We start from the raw sequence: 14,894 nt of genomic DNA, 5'->3' as shown, positions 1-14,894 counted from the left end.
GCCCGCCGCCCGGCCCCGCCCGCCCGCGGCGCTCCTCCCCCGCCCGCCTCCCGCCATCCAAACCGGCTGTGCCGGCCGGCAACACCTCCTCCGGCGCCTTGCCCACGAGCGAGCGAGCTGCAGAACCGGCCGGTGCCGCGCAGCCTCTGAGAGCCCGGCTCCGCCGGATTCAGCCCGCCCCCTACGCGCGCGACGGCCTCGGGCAGGGTGCCGCGCCGCACGCTGGGGATTGTAGTTCGCGCGCCGCGCGCCCCCGCCAGGCCGGGAGGAGACAGAAGGGCTCTTCTGGACCCCAACTCCCCCCAACTCGTGGGCGCCCGGACGAGCGGGGGGAAACACGCCCCCCCCCCCCCCCCCCCGCAACGCACCACTGGCGGGGATTCCGGGAATCCGCACCCAGACACTGACAAAGAGTTCGGCAAAGGCCCGGCGCCACACCTCGCAGGGCGCTAATAAGGGCGGGTTTTCAGGCAGAGGTATGCCGGCGCGGGGGAGGGCGAGCAACCGGCTCTGTGGCGCAATGGATAGCGCATTGGACTTCTAGCTGGCCTGGGTGTGGTTATTCAAAGGTTGTGGGTTCGAGTCCCACCAGAGTCGAATTTTGACGGCTCTTTCCTCACTTCCATTAGGATATTTTGTGGCCTCCAGTGCCATAAGAAGGAAGGACTGATGCTGAAGCTGAAAAACTCCAATACTTTGGCCATCTGATGCAAAGAAATGACTCATTTGAAAAGACCCTGATCCTGGGAAAGATTGAAGGCGGGAGGAGAAGGGGATGACAGAGGATGAGATTGTTGGATGGCATCACCAACTCGATGGACATGAGTTTCAGTAAACTCCGAGAGGTAGTGATGGCCAGGGAGGCCTGGCGTGCTGCCGTCCATGGGGTCGCAAAGAGTCGGACACGACTGAGCGATTGAAGTGGACTAAACTGAGTGCCATAAGGTTCAGAAAACCCCCCACGCTTCTGCAGACCTCAGGCTAGCGCCAGTGCTTCTGGGACGGTAATAGACTTGGCGCCCGGAGTGCTGTGTAGGAACCCTTTGCTGTCCTTGCTACCCGAAGCACTCAATATGCCAGCAAATTTGGAAAACTCAGCAGTGCCCACAGAACTGGAAAAGGAGTTTTCATTCCAATCCCAAAGAAAGGTAATGCCAAAGAATGCTCAACTACTGCACAATTGCACCCATCTCACACGCTAGTAAAGTAATGCTCAAAATTCTCCAAGCCAGACTTCAGCAATGTGTACCGTGAACTTCCAGATGTTCAAGCTGGTTTTAGAAAAGGCAGAGGAACCAGAGATCAAATTGCCAACATCCGCTGGATCATGGAAAAAGCAAGTGAGTTCCAGAAAAACATCTATTTCTGCTTTATTGACTATGCCAAAGCCTTTGACTGTGTGGATCACAATAAACCGTGAAACATTCTGAAAGAGATGGGAATACCAGAGCACCTGACCTGCCTCTTGAGAAACTTGTATCCAGGTCAGGAAGCAACAGTTAGAACTGGATATGGAACAACAGACTGGTTCCAAATAGGAAAAGGAGTACGTCAAGGCTGTATATTGTCACCCTGCTTATTTAACTTCTATGCAGAGTATATCATGAGAAATGCTGGGCTGGAAGAAGCACAAGCTGGAATCAAGATTGCTGGGAGAAATATCAATAACCTCACATATGCAGATGACACCACCCTTATGACAGAAAGTGAAGAGGAACTCAAAAGCCTCTTGATGAAAATGAAAGAGGAAAGTGAAAAAGTTGTCTTAAAGCTCAACATTCAGAAAATGAAGATCATGGCATCTGGTCCCATCATTTCATGGGAAATAGATGGGGAAACAGTGTCAGACTTTACTTTTTTGGGTTCCAAAATCACTGCAGATGGTGACTGCAGCCATGAAATTAAAAGACGCTTACTCTTTGGAAGAAAAGTTATGACCAACCTAGACAGCATATTCAAAAGCAGAGACACTACTTTGCCAACAAAGGTCCGCCTAGTCAAGGCTATGGTTTTTCCAGTGGTCACGTATGGATGTGACAGTTGGACTGTGAAGAAAGCTGAGCGCCAAAGAATTGATGCTTTTGAACTGTGGTGTTGGAGAAGACTCTTGAGAGTCCCTTGGACTGCAAGGAGATCCAACCAGTCCATTCTGAAGGAGATCAGCCCTGGGATTTCTTTGGAGGGAATGATGCTAAAGCTGAAACTCCAGTACTTTGGCCACCTCATGTGAAGAGTTGACTCACTGGAAAAGACTCTGATGCTGGGAGGGATTGTGGGCAGGAGGAGAAGGGGACGACAGAGGATGAGATGGCTGGATGCCATCACTGACTCGATGGACGTGAGTCTGCATGGACTCCGGGAGTTGGTGATGGACAGGGAGGCCTGGTGTGCTGAGATTCATGGGGTCGCAAAGAGTTGGACACGACTGAGTGACTGAACTGACTGAACTAACTACCTTGAAAGCAACCTGGCATACTTGGTAGTAAGTACAAAGGGCACGGACCTGGAGACCTCTATAAATCTTTGGCCCCTGAAGAGTATGACCACATTTGTCGTGGCACCTGCCCAGCCCTGGGCCCCCTGCCAAGTTCCCTGCCCTGTGTCACTCTGGACCTCTCAAAACTGGGCTCCTTGATAATGAAACATGTTGGGCATCCACAATTGCCACTTGTCGTTAAATAGATCCCTTAATCCAGAGCGAGGTTCCAGAGGAAGGGGACACATGTATACCTATGGCTGATTCATGGTGATGTTTGTCAGAAATCAACACAATACTGTAAAGCAATTATCCTTCAATTAAAAATAACTAAAGTTTTTTTTTTTTTAACTTAAAAAAGATAGATCCCTCCTTAATCCCTTAATTCAGTCCAAGTCCTTAAAAGTGAGGAGGGACAATTTTCAGAGCCTGTTTATAGAAACTAGAAATGAAATTTGGAAATGCAGTACTTGGATGCAATCTCAAAAATAACAGAATGATCTCTGTTCGTTTCTAAGGCAAACCATTCAATATCACAGTAATCCAAGTCTATGCCCCAATCAGTAAAGCTGAAGAAGCTGAAGTTGAACGGTTCTATGAAGACCTACAAGACCTTTTAGAACTAACACCCAAAAAAGATGTCCTTTTCATTATAAGGGACTGGAATGCAAAAGTAGGAAGTCAAGAAACACTTGGAGTAACAGGCAAATTTGGCCTTGGAATATGGAATGAAGCAGGGCAAAGACTAAGAGAGTTTTGCCAAGAAAATGCACTGGTCATAACAAACACCCTCTTCCAACAACCCAAGAGAAGACTCTACACATGGACATCACCAGATGGTCAACACCGACATCAGATTGATTATATTCTTTGCAGCCAAAGATGGAGAAGCTCTTATACAGTCAGCAAAAATAAGACCAGGAGCTGACTGTGGCTCAGATCATGAACTCCTTATTGCCAAATTCAGGCTTAAATTGAAGAAAGTAGGGAAAACCACTAGACCATTCAGGTATGACCTAAATCAAATCCCTTATGATTATACAGTGGAAGTGAGAAATAGATTTAAGGGCCTAGATCTGATAGATAGAGTGCCTGATGAACTATGGACAGAGGTTGGTGACATTGTACAGGAGACAGGGATCAAGACCATCCCCATGGAAAAGAAATGCAAAAATACAAAATGGCTGTCTGGGGAGGCCTGACAAATAGCTGTGAAAATAAAAGTGAAAAGCAAAGGAGAAAAGGAAAGATATAAGCATCTGAATGCAGAGTTCCAAAGAATAGCAAGGAGAGATAAGACAGCCTTCTTCAGCGATCAATGCAAAGAAATAGAGGAAAACAACAGAATGGGAAAGACTAGAGATCTCTTCAAGAAAATTAGAGATACCAAGGGAACATTTCATGCAAAGTTGGGCTCGATAAAGGACAGAAATGGTATGGACCTAACAGAAGCAGAAGATATTAAGAAGAGGTGGCAAGAATACACAGAAGAACTGTACAAAAAAGATCTTCACGACCCAGGTAATCACGATGGTGTGATCACTGACCTAGAGCCAGACATCCTGGAATGTGAAGTCAAGTGGGCCTTAGAAAGCATCACTATGAACAAAGCTAGTGGAGGTGATGGAATTCCAGTTGAGCTATTCCAAATCCTGAAAGATGATGCTGTGAAAGTGCTGCACTCAATATACCAGCAAATTTGGAAAACTCAGCAGTGGCCACAGGACTGGAAAAGGTGAGTTTTCATTCCAATCCCAAAGAAAGGCAATGCCAAAGAATGCTCAAACTACCGCACAATTGCACTCATCTCACACGCTAGTAAAGTAATGCTCAAAATTCTACAAGCCAACCTTCAGCAATATGTGAACTGTGAACTTCCTGATGTTCAAGCTGGTTTTAGAAAAGCCAGAGGAACCAGAGATCAAATTGCCAACATCCGCTGGATCATGGAAAAAGCAAGTGAGTTCCAGAAAAACATCTATTTCTGCTTTATTGACTATGCCAAAGCCTTTGACTGTGTGGATCACAATAAACTGTGGAAAATTCTGAAAGAGATGGGAATACCAGACCACCTGATCTGCCTCTTGAAAAATTTGTATGCAGGTCAGGAAGCAACAATTAGAACTGGACATGGAACAACAGACTGGTTCCAAATAGGAAAAGGAGTATGTCAAGGCTGTATATTGTCACCCTGCTTATTTAACTTCTATGCAGAGTACATCATGAGAAACGCTGGACTGGAAGAAACACAAGCTGGAATCAAGATTGCTGGGAAAAATATCAATAACCTCAGATATGCAGATGACACCACCCTTATGGCAGAAAGTGAAGAGGAACTCAAAAGCCTCTTGATGAAAATGAAAGAGGAAAGTGAAGAAGTTGTCTTAAAGCTCAACATTCAGAAAAAGAAGATCATGGCATCTGGTCCCATCACTTCATGGGAAATAGATGGGGAAATAGTGGAAATAGTGTCAGACTTTATTTTTTGGGGCTCCAAAATCACTGCAGATGGTGACTGCAGCCATGAAATTAAAAGACGCTTACTCCTTGGAAGAAAAGTTATGACCAACCTAGATAGCATATTAAAAAGCAGAGACTTCACTTTGCCAACAAAGGTCCGCCTAGTCAAGGCTATGGTTTTTCCTGTGGTCATGTATGGATGTGAGAGTTGGACTGTGAAGAAGGCTAAGTGCTGAAGAATTGATGCTTTTGAACTGTGGTGTTGGAGAAGACTCTTGAAAGTCCCTTGGACTGCAAGGAGATCCAACCAGTCCATTCTGAAGGAGATCAGCCCTGGATTTCTTTGGAAGGAATGATGCTAAAGCTGAAACTCCAGTACTTTGGCCACCTCATGCGAAGAGTTGACTCACTGGAAAAGACTCTGATGCTGGGAGGGATTGTAGGCAGGAGGAGAAGGGGACGACAGAGGATGAGATGCTGGATGGCATCACTGACGCGATGGACGTGAGTCTGCGTGGACTCCGGGAGTTGGTGATGGACAGGGAGGCCTGGCGTGCTGCGATTCATGGGGTCGCAAAGAGTTGGACACGACTGAGCGACTGAACTGAACTGAACTTCCTGGTAGGTTAGTGGCTAAGACTCCAAGCGCCTGATGTAGAGGGCCTGAGTTCGATTACTTGTCAGGGAACTAAAACCTGCATGCTAAAAGATCTTGCATGTTGCAAGGAATATCCTGCATGCTGTAACTGAGACCCAGCATAGCCAAGGTTTTTTTTTTTTTTTTTTATGAAATTTTGGTCTGATAAGTACTTGGATCTATTTCTTTCAGAGTATAGGGTGCATCCTTTTGGGGGACCAAGGTATATAAAAGCACCACTTCCCCCTTGCGTATGACATTCGGGAGGCAGTGTGGTGCAGTGGTTATGGCCCTAGGCTTTGGCATCCAGCAGACCCGGGTCAGCTTCTCAGTTGAACGTTCAAAGTTTCCTTTTCTTATATGTAAAAATCAAGACATGCTAATAGTGTTCACTGCAGAGGGTTGGTTTGGAGCGTCACGGGGGGCATCTGAATTAGCAGTTGACATTTTTATTATTGTAACTTACAGGCTTGTTGACCACAAAGCACATACAAAACCTATACCTGAAGATTACCTCTAATTGTATCCACAGGTCTTAGTGAATAACAGAAGCTCAAATAAATGCTTCTTGAATGAATGACACAGAGACTGAATTGGAGGCCCTGGCCCAGGGGCACTAGTGGTAAAGAACCAGCCTCCCAGCGCAGGTAGGCATGAGACAAGGCTGTCCCTCACCATGTGCTCACTGCACTTCAGTCAACACCCACCACACACACGTTACTGTGATGTAGCTTCTTTGCTTTCTGGTCAGACACACCTGAGTTGCCCTCCGGACCAGCTATTCCGCACGTGGTGAGGGACAACCTATTCAGAGAAGAAATAATCTCCACGTACCCACCTCGGTGTGTCCAGCTAGGCTATAAGCCACTTTAGGGCAGACTGTCTTGTTCCTCTAGGTCCCCTGGCATCACCCCGCTCAGGCCAGGTACGGCTCTGGCTTCACCAATGTGTCCAGGGTGGAGGAGAGCAGGGGTGTTGGTCACCACCACCACCTCTTCCTCCAAATTCTCACTCGCCCACTTTGCATAGGACCTCAGGGGTTGATGTGGCAGTGATCATGTTTACACCTGTGGATCTGGGTGTGGATAAGGTTGTGGATAAGTCGCCTCTCACCCTGGAGCCTCCCGTGTGTCCTTGTCAGTAGGATGGCACTAGAGTCCTCACGGTCTCTACCTATTTCCTGCCTTGGGCTGAGTGTGAATCCTGTGAGATGATGCATGCCAAACTCTCAGAACAGGCCTGGCATGTCCAAGGCCCTCAGCTGCCACCGCTGCTCAATTCCATGAGGCTGGGGTGTGGCTGTCTCAGTGACTAGGGAGCCCTGGTGTTAGGGGAGTGTAATTTCCTCGGTTCTGTCTTGTCACAACAAAAACTTGAAGCGACAGACGTTAAAGCCCTCGGCGCGTCACAGCTCTCGGACAGTGTTACAGCGCAGTTTTATTTAGAAAATGAAAATATATCCTTGAGGCATGAGGGCATGCTGACCCAAAAGACCCAAAGAGAAGAGAGAGAGAGCGTGTGCTGGAGAGAGACCCTCGGCCCTTTGGCTCCTCTTTTTATATGTTTTTTCCTCTCCCTGGTCCTGCCCTATGTAAATTGGCGAGCCAGAAGTGCTGTTTATTCTACTTGAGGTCCTCACCCTGGTCCTCAGACCTTCCTTAGTTCAATTTTCGCGGGCTCTTCCCTTTCTTGTCTTTTAGCCACCGCCATTCTGGACTCCTTTTTCCTAGTCTAACTACCTAATGCTGGCATTTGGCAAACACTTAGAAGGCCTTGATGACATGATTGAAGACTAGTGGGATTGTACACCAGGCTACATGAGGAGAAGAGGGCCACGTAGTGGGAGAAGTAACTGGAAAAACCCTGGTGTGCTAGGCTGAGGTGGTTATACTGGGGCAGTGAAGAGCCACTCATGGTTTTTATTTTTTTAATATTTATTTATCTATTTAGACTGTGCCAGGACTTAGTGGCGACACACAGGATCTTTAGTTGTGGCATGTGGGATCTCGTTCCCTGACTGGGAATCGAATCCAGGTCCCCTGCATTTGGAGCACAGAGTCTTAACCAATGGACCACCAGGGAAGTTCTGGGGGGTTCTTAAGAAGGGCAAGCTGGATGCTGTGGTTTGAAAGACCTGCTGAACTGAGGCTGATCTCACAGCGGGCTCCTTTTCACTGACATGGCCCCCCATCTGCCCTGCGCTGGGGAACTAACATCAGCACTTAAATCTCCAGACTTAACAGAGATGGACATCAGAACTCATGTGAAGGAATTAAACCTCCCATGGGGGCTGGAGTCCGAGGTCAGGAGCGGTGCCGAGAGGAGCAACCCCATGTCGAAGGAGCAGCGGGTGCACGGGCGCAGGAGGGCCAAGAGGAGCTACTCCATGTTGAAGGTCAGGAGGGGTGGCCGTGAGGAGATACCCCTCGTCCAAGGTAAGGAGCAGCGGCTGCACATTGCTGGAGCAGCCGTGAAGAGATACCCCACGTCCAAGGTAAGAGAAACCCAGGTAAGATGGTAGGTGTTGCGAGAGGGCATCAGAGGGCAGACACACTGAAACCATAATCACAGAAAACTAGTTAATCTGATCACATGGACCACAGTCTTGTCTAACTCAATGAAACTAAGCCATGCCCTGTGGGGCCACCCAAGACGGGCGGGTCATGGTGGAGAGGTCTGACAGAATGTCGTCCACTGGAGAAGGGAATGGCAAACCACTTCAGTATTCTTGCCTTGAGAACCCCATGAAGAGTATGAAAAGGCAAAATGATAGGACACTGGGAGAGGAACTCCTCGGGTCAGTAGGTGCCCAATATACTACAGATCAGTGGAGAAATAACTCCAGAAAGAATGAAGGGATGGAGCCAAAGCAAAAACAATACTGGCTTGTGGATGTGACTGCTGATAGAAGCAAGGTCCGATGCTGTGAAGAGCAATATTGCATAGGAACCTGGAATGTCAGGTCCATGAATCAAGGCAAATTGGAAGTGGTCAAACAGGAGATGGCAAGAGTGAATGTCGACATTCTAGGAATCAGCAAACTAAAATGGACTGGAATGGGTGAATTTAACTCAGATGACCATTATATTTACGACTGTGGGCAGGAATCCCTTAGAAGAAATGGAGTAGCCATCATGGTCAACAGAAGAGTCTGAAATGCAGTTCAGTTCAGTTCAGTCACTCAGTCGTGTCTGACTCTTTGTGACCCCATGAATCGCAGCACGCCAGGCCTCCCTGTCCATCACCAACTCCCGGAGTTCACTCAAACTCATGTCCAACGAGTCGGTGATGCCATCCAGCCATCTCACCCTCTGTTGTCCCCTTCTCCTCCTGCCCCCAATCCCTCCCAGCATCAGAGTCTTTTCCAATGAGTCAACTCGTCACATGAGGTGGCCAAAGTACTGGAGTTTCAGCTTCAGCATCATTCCTTCCAAAGAACACCCAGGGCTGATCTCCTTTAGAATGAACTGGTTGGATCTCCTTTCAGTCCAAGGGACTCTCAAGAGTCTTCTCCAACACCACAGTTCAAAAGCATCAATTCTTTGGCACTCAGCTTTCTTCACAGTCCAACTCTCACATCCATACATGACTACTGGAAAAACCATAGCCTTGACTAGACGGACCTTTGCTGGCAAAGTAATGTCTCTGCTTTTCAATATGCTATCTAGGTTGGTCATAACTTTTCTTCCAAGGAGTAAGCGTCTTTTAATTTCATGGCTGCAGTCACCATCTGCAGTGATTTTGGAGCCCCAAAATATAAAGTGTGACACTGTTTCCACTGTTTCTCCATCTATTTCCTATGAAGTAATGGGACCAGATGCCATGATCTTAGTTTTCTGAATGTTGAGCGTTAAGCCAACTTTTTCACTCTCCTCTTTCACTTGGATGCAATCTCAAAAACGACAGAATGATCTCTGTTTGTTTCCAAGGCAAACCATTCAATATCACGGTAATCCAAGCTTATGCCCCAACCAGTAATGCTGAAGAAGCTGAAGTTGAATGGTTCTATGAAGACCTACAGGACCTTTTAGAACTAACACCCCCAAAAGATGTCCTTTTCATTATAGGGGACTGGTAGGCAAAAGTAGGAAGTCAAGAAACACCTGGGGTAACAGGCAAATTTGGCCTTGGAATACGGAATGAAGCAGGGCAAAGGCTAATAGATTTTTACCAAGAAAATGCACTGGTCATAGCAAACACCCTCTTCCAACAACACAAGAGAAGACTCTACACATGGATATCACCAGATGGTCAACACCGAAATCAGATTGATTATATTCTTTGCAGCCAAAGATGGAGAAGCTCTATACAGTCAGCAAAAACAAGACCGGAATCTGATTGTGGCTCAAATCATGAACTCCTTATTGCCAAATTCAGACTTAAATTGTAGAAACAAATTTGGAAAACTCAGCAGTGGCCACAGGACTGGAAAAGGTCAGTTTTCATTCCAATCCCAAAGAAAGGCAATGCCAAAGAATGCTCAAACTACCGCACAATTGCACTCATCTCACACGCTAGTAAAGTAATGCTCAAAATTCTCCAAGCCACGCTTCAGCAATACGTGAACCGTGAACTTCCTGATGTTCAAGCTGGTTTTAGAAAAGCCAGAGGAACCAGAGATCAAATTGCCAACATCCGCTGGATCATGGAAAAAGCAAGAGAGTTCCAGAAAAGCATCTATTTCTGCTTTATTGACTATGCCAAAGCCTTTGACTGTGTGGATCACAATAAACTGTGGAAAATTCTGAAAGAGATGGGCATACCAGACCATCTGACCAGCTCTTGAGAAATTTGTATGCAGGTCCAGAAGCAACAGTTAGAACTGGACATGGAACACAGACTGGTTCCAAATAGGAAAAGGAGTTCGTCAAGGCTGCATATTGTCACCCTGCTTATTTAACTTATATGCAGAGTATATCATGAGAAACGCTGAGCTGGAAGAAGCACAAGCTGGAATCAAGATAGCCGGGAGAAATATCAATAACCTCAGATATGCAGATGACACCACCCTTATGGCAGAAAGTGAAGAGGAACTCAAAAGCCTCTTGATGAAAATGAAAGTGGAGAGTGAAAAAGTTGTCTTAAAGCTCAACATTCAGAAAATGAAGATCATGGCATCTGGTCCCATCACTTCATGGGAAATAGATGGGGAAATAGTGGAAACAGTGTCAGACTTTATTTTTGGGGGCTCCAAAATCACTGCAGATGGTGACTGCAGCCATGAAATTAAAAGACGCTTACTCCTTGGAAGGAAAGTTATGACCAACCTAGATAGCATATTCAAAAGCAGAGACATTACTTTGCCAACAAAGGTCCGTCTAGTCAAGGCTATGGTTTTTCCTGTGGTCATGTATGGATGTGAGAGTTGGACTGTGAAGAAGGCTGAGCGCCAAAGAATTGATGCTTTTGAACTGTGGTATTGGAGAAGGCCCTTCAGAGTCCCTTGGACTGCAAGGAGATCCAACCAGTCCATTCTGAAGGAGATCAGCCCTGGGTGTTCTTTGGAAGGAATGATGCTAAAGCTGAAACTCCAATACTTTGGCCACCTCATGGGAAGAGTTCACTCGTTGGAAAAGACTCTGATGCTCAAGTGATTGGGGGCAGGAGGAGAAGGGGACAACAGAGGATGAGGTGGCTTCATGGTATCACCGACTTGATGGACATGAGTTTCAGTGAACTCTGGGAATTGGTGATGGCCATGGAGGCCTGGAGTGCTACGATTCATGGCGTCACAAAGAGTCGGACACGACTCAGCGACTGAACTGAACTGAACTGGGGACTGGAGTAGTTTGGCCTCTGCACAGCAGAGGTGCTTACCCCATAGATGTTCAGCTGTATTGGCATTAGGGCCTTGTAGCTGTGTTAAGTCCTTCTACTCGGAGTGTGTGCAAAATACCTGTGGCTGGACTGTGGACACAGTGACTTTAGAGGAGGCATCGAAGAGCCTTCATGGGAAATAACAGCTTCCACATGCTAAATTCTTACTCTGTGCTAAAGCATTACCCTTGCACGATGGTCCTGTTGTGGGATAAGTCTGTATTCTCCCCATTTTACAGATGAGATAAACAGAGGCTCGAAGGGTGATGTGATTACTACAAGGGTGCAGGGCTGGTTGGTGACAGGGCCAGATCTGTCTTAAGAGCCTGTGCCCCCCAAACACAGATGGAGGGAAAGGGAGCTTCCCCCTTGGCTATTGGGAGAGGACGCAGGGCCTGCGCATCCCAGGACAGGCTCCATCACACCCCAGCTGTGTGACCCTAGTGCTCAGTCGCGTCCAGCTCTGTAGCCTGCCAGGCTCCTATGTCCATGGGATTTTCCAGGCAAGAATAGTGGAGTGGGTTGCCATTTCTTCCTCTAGGAGATCTTCCCAAGCCAGGGAGCAAACCTGGGTTTCTTAAGTCTCCTGCATTGGCAAGTGGATTCTTTACCACTGAACCACCTGGGAAGCTTCAAATTTGAGAACAGTAAAACGTATACTTCTGCTTCATTTACTAACAAGGCTGTATATTGTCCTCCTGTTTATTTAACTTATATGCAGAGTACATCATTCAAAATGCTGGGCTGGATGAATCAGAAGCTGGAATCAAGATTGCTGGAAGAAATATAAACAACTTCAGATATGCAGATAACACCATCCTTATGGCAGAAAACGAAGAGGAACTAGAGCCTGTTGATGAGGGTCAAAGAGAAGAGTGAAAAAAGCTGGCTTAAAACTCAACATTCAAAAAACTAGGATCATGGCATCTGGTCCCATCACTTCTTAGCAAACAGTTGGGGGAAAAGTGGAAGCAATGAGATTTTATTTTCTGGGACTCACAAACCACTGTGGACAGTGACTAGAGCCATGAAATTAAAAGACACTTGCTCCTTGGAAGGAAAGGTTTGTCTGTGACAAACCTAGACAGCATATTAAAAAGCAAAGATATCACTCTGCCAACAGAAGTCCTTATAGTCAAAACTATGGTTTTTCCAGTAGTCATGTATGGATGTGAGAGTTGGACCATAAAGAAGGCTGAGCGCCAAAGAGCGGATGCTTTTGAATTATAGTGCTGGCAAAGACTGTTGAGAGTCCCTTGGACAGAAAGGAGATCAAACCGGTCAATCCTAAGGGAAATCAACACTGAATATTCATTGGAAGGACTGGTGCTAAAGCTGAAGCTCCAATACTTTGGCCACCTGATGCAAAGAGCCGACTCATTAGAAAAAGACCCTGATGCTGGGAAAGACTAATGGCAAAAGGAGAAGGGGGAAGTGGAGGATGAAACAGTTAGATAGCATCACTGACTCAATAGACATGAATTTGAGCAAACTCCTGGCCACAGTGAAGGACAGGGAAGCCTGGTGTGCTGCAGTCCATGGGGTCCCAAAGTGCTGGACACAACTTAGCAACTGAACAAGAGGTAAAATCCCATTGGCAAGTTATATCATTTCAAAAGCTTTACATACTCAAAATTTTGATAGTTACTGCCAAACTGCTGCTCAAAAAAGATAACACTGATTATACTTCTAAGAAATTTCCATTATTTTACATTATAGGCAACTGAGAACATTTTTCACATTGGTTACTAATAAAAACATACAAATGAACCACTTAGCAGAAAATCTTCAAATCTCTCAGAAAAATAAAACACTCATAATCATGGAAAGTCTGTTGTGTGTGACCTTAGGGTACTCCCCAGACCTGAGACCCTCACTGCAAAATGCGGTTGTTGTGGGGACTGAATGAGATCTTGCCGGCGGGGTGCTCAGCACCATTACTCCAACCACGAAGCAGCAAGCCCCAACTGCCAGCCAGGCAGTGGTTCCCAACAGTGAAGAGAAAGGTCACTGCTCTCTGGGAGCACCCAGCTCTAACAAACGAGGTTATCCCCGGGTGTGGTGAGCACCATAAAGAAAATCCTTGATGAGAGGGCATGAGGGCGAAGAGACGGTTTCAGACAGGGTGGTCTGGAAGCCCCCTTGGAGGTGACGTTTGAGTACTGGTGTGAATGACAAGGAGCTGACCACGTTACGACCTAGGACGTGGTATTCTCAAAGGTAGGAAGACCACCACCGTGGTTTATTCGGACGAAGGAGGGAAGATTCCGGGTCTCCAGGGCTGCGGGAAGAGCTTAGGATGTTGCAGCTATTCCACTGTCATTTTCTTCCCACCGTGAGCTGGAGACCAGGCCCCCTCGCCAGCTCACCCTGGTACCTGGGGGCCCAATCTCTTGAGGGTCGTGAAGGCCCGGGGTCACCAGGCACCAAGTGGCCGGAGCAGGTGAGCTCGCTAGCTGGGCAGAGACCATCTGAGGGTCTGCCCTTCCCTCACAACCATCAACTTTTCCAGACCTCAGGGTGGAGGTGCTCGGGGCCCGGGGAAGCAGCTGGCAGGTCTGGAAAGGTGGCCTGTACTGCGAAGATGGATGAGGTACAGGGAGCTCGCCCTGACCTGCTCCTCTGTGGATATTCAAAGCGCTCAGGACAAGGCTTCCCTCTTGAAAAGGCCATGGTTTCAATGTAGGCCTCCAGCCTCCCAAACCCTCCCTCCACCTCTGGGAGCGCTGGACTGGGTACATGATGGGTGTGAGGAAGGCTGAGGCACTGGGGTGGCTGTGCCAGCCAGGTCTCCGGACAGTCCCTGACTCCAGCCCTATCTCCACTCCTACTGCCTCGAAATACAGGTGATGGTACCACCTCTGTCCTTGCGTTGCTGGAGGTGTCGATGTGGTAACGCACTGAGGTACGGCCGTAAACCGCAGTCCTTCTTATCCACAGGGAGGCTGCAGCATGGAACCAGCCAGGCTGTGTGGCCTGTGTTCTGCTTTCTCCGGACACCTCCTTGCTTACATCTGGGCCTGCCATCGCCCTACCCACACAATGAGGAGCTGGCCTCCAAAACTTCTAAAGACTCTGGGAGTCCTTCTGGCTGTAAATCCCAAGACAGGGCCGCCTACCCTTTTGACAATGCTCTTCACCCTGCCTGTCCACACTTCTTGGCTCTGACTCGAGGAAAATGCGTGGCTGCTACTCCAAAGGGAGCCTGCAGTCTCACAGCTGCCTCCTCCCACTGCGAACACAGCAAGAACAGCTCCTGCTTGGGCCCCTTCTCTGGGCATCACCTCATGAACCCCCAGAGCAGCCCTGGGAGGTGAGGGCCACTTCAATCTCTTCTACTGATGATGCAACAGGTCCACAGAGCGGAAGGGATTGGCCCTAAGTCCCTCTGCTAGAAGGTGGAGGAGGAGTGGGGAATTTGAATCCCAGAGGAGCAGGGAAAAGCAGCAGAAGCTCTGGCTGGAGGGAGTGTCTGCCCTCAGTGCTCAAAGTTCCAAGCCTGCC

At 47.7% G+C, this 14,894-nt stretch overlaps 1 long non-coding RNA gene and 2 other non-coding genes across 5 annotated transcripts; 2 read left to right on the top strand and 1 right to left on the bottom strand.

Moving 5' to 3' along the window:
• Positions 1 to 254: 254 nt before the first annotated feature.
• On the top strand, positions 255 to 13,429 carry LOC139185855 (uncharacterized). Of its 3 annotated transcripts, none has more exons than XR_011569448.1 (4): positions 255 to 5,557; positions 6,106 to 6,220; positions 7,808 to 8,067; positions 12,112 to 13,429. It is a non-coding gene; the product is annotated as an uncharacterized lncRNA (long non-coding RNA). The 3 variants fall into 3 exon arrangements; XR_011569449.1 differs by lacking the exon at positions 12,112 to 13,429 and having other exon boundaries at positions 255 to 476; positions 630 to 5,557; positions 7,808 to 11,004; XR_011569447.1 differs by lacking the exon at positions 12,112 to 13,429 and having other exon boundaries at positions 7,808 to 11,004.
• On the top strand, positions 507 to 597 carry TRNAR-UCU (transfer RNA arginine (anticodon UCU)). The gene is given in 2 exon segments: positions 507 to 543; positions 562 to 597. It is a non-coding gene; the product is annotated as a tRNA-Arg (tRNA).
• On the bottom strand, positions 7,583 to 7,655 carry TRNAW-CCA (transfer RNA tryptophan (anticodon CCA)). Its single transcript has one exon. It is a non-coding gene; the product is annotated as a tRNA-Trp (tRNA).
• Positions 13,430 to 14,894: the final 1,465 nt, after the last annotated feature.

Source organism: Bos indicus, chromosome 11 (genome assembly GCF_029378745.1).
Source record: "Bos indicus isolate NIAB-ARS_2022 breed Sahiwal x Tharparkar chromosome 11, NIAB-ARS_B.indTharparkar_mat_pri_1.0, whole genome shotgun sequence".
In the NCBI taxonomy this organism is placed as follows: domain Eukaryota; kingdom Metazoa; phylum Chordata; class Mammalia; order Artiodactyla; family Bovidae; genus Bos; species Bos indicus.
This window is presented reverse-complemented; position numbering and strand designations above follow the sequence as displayed.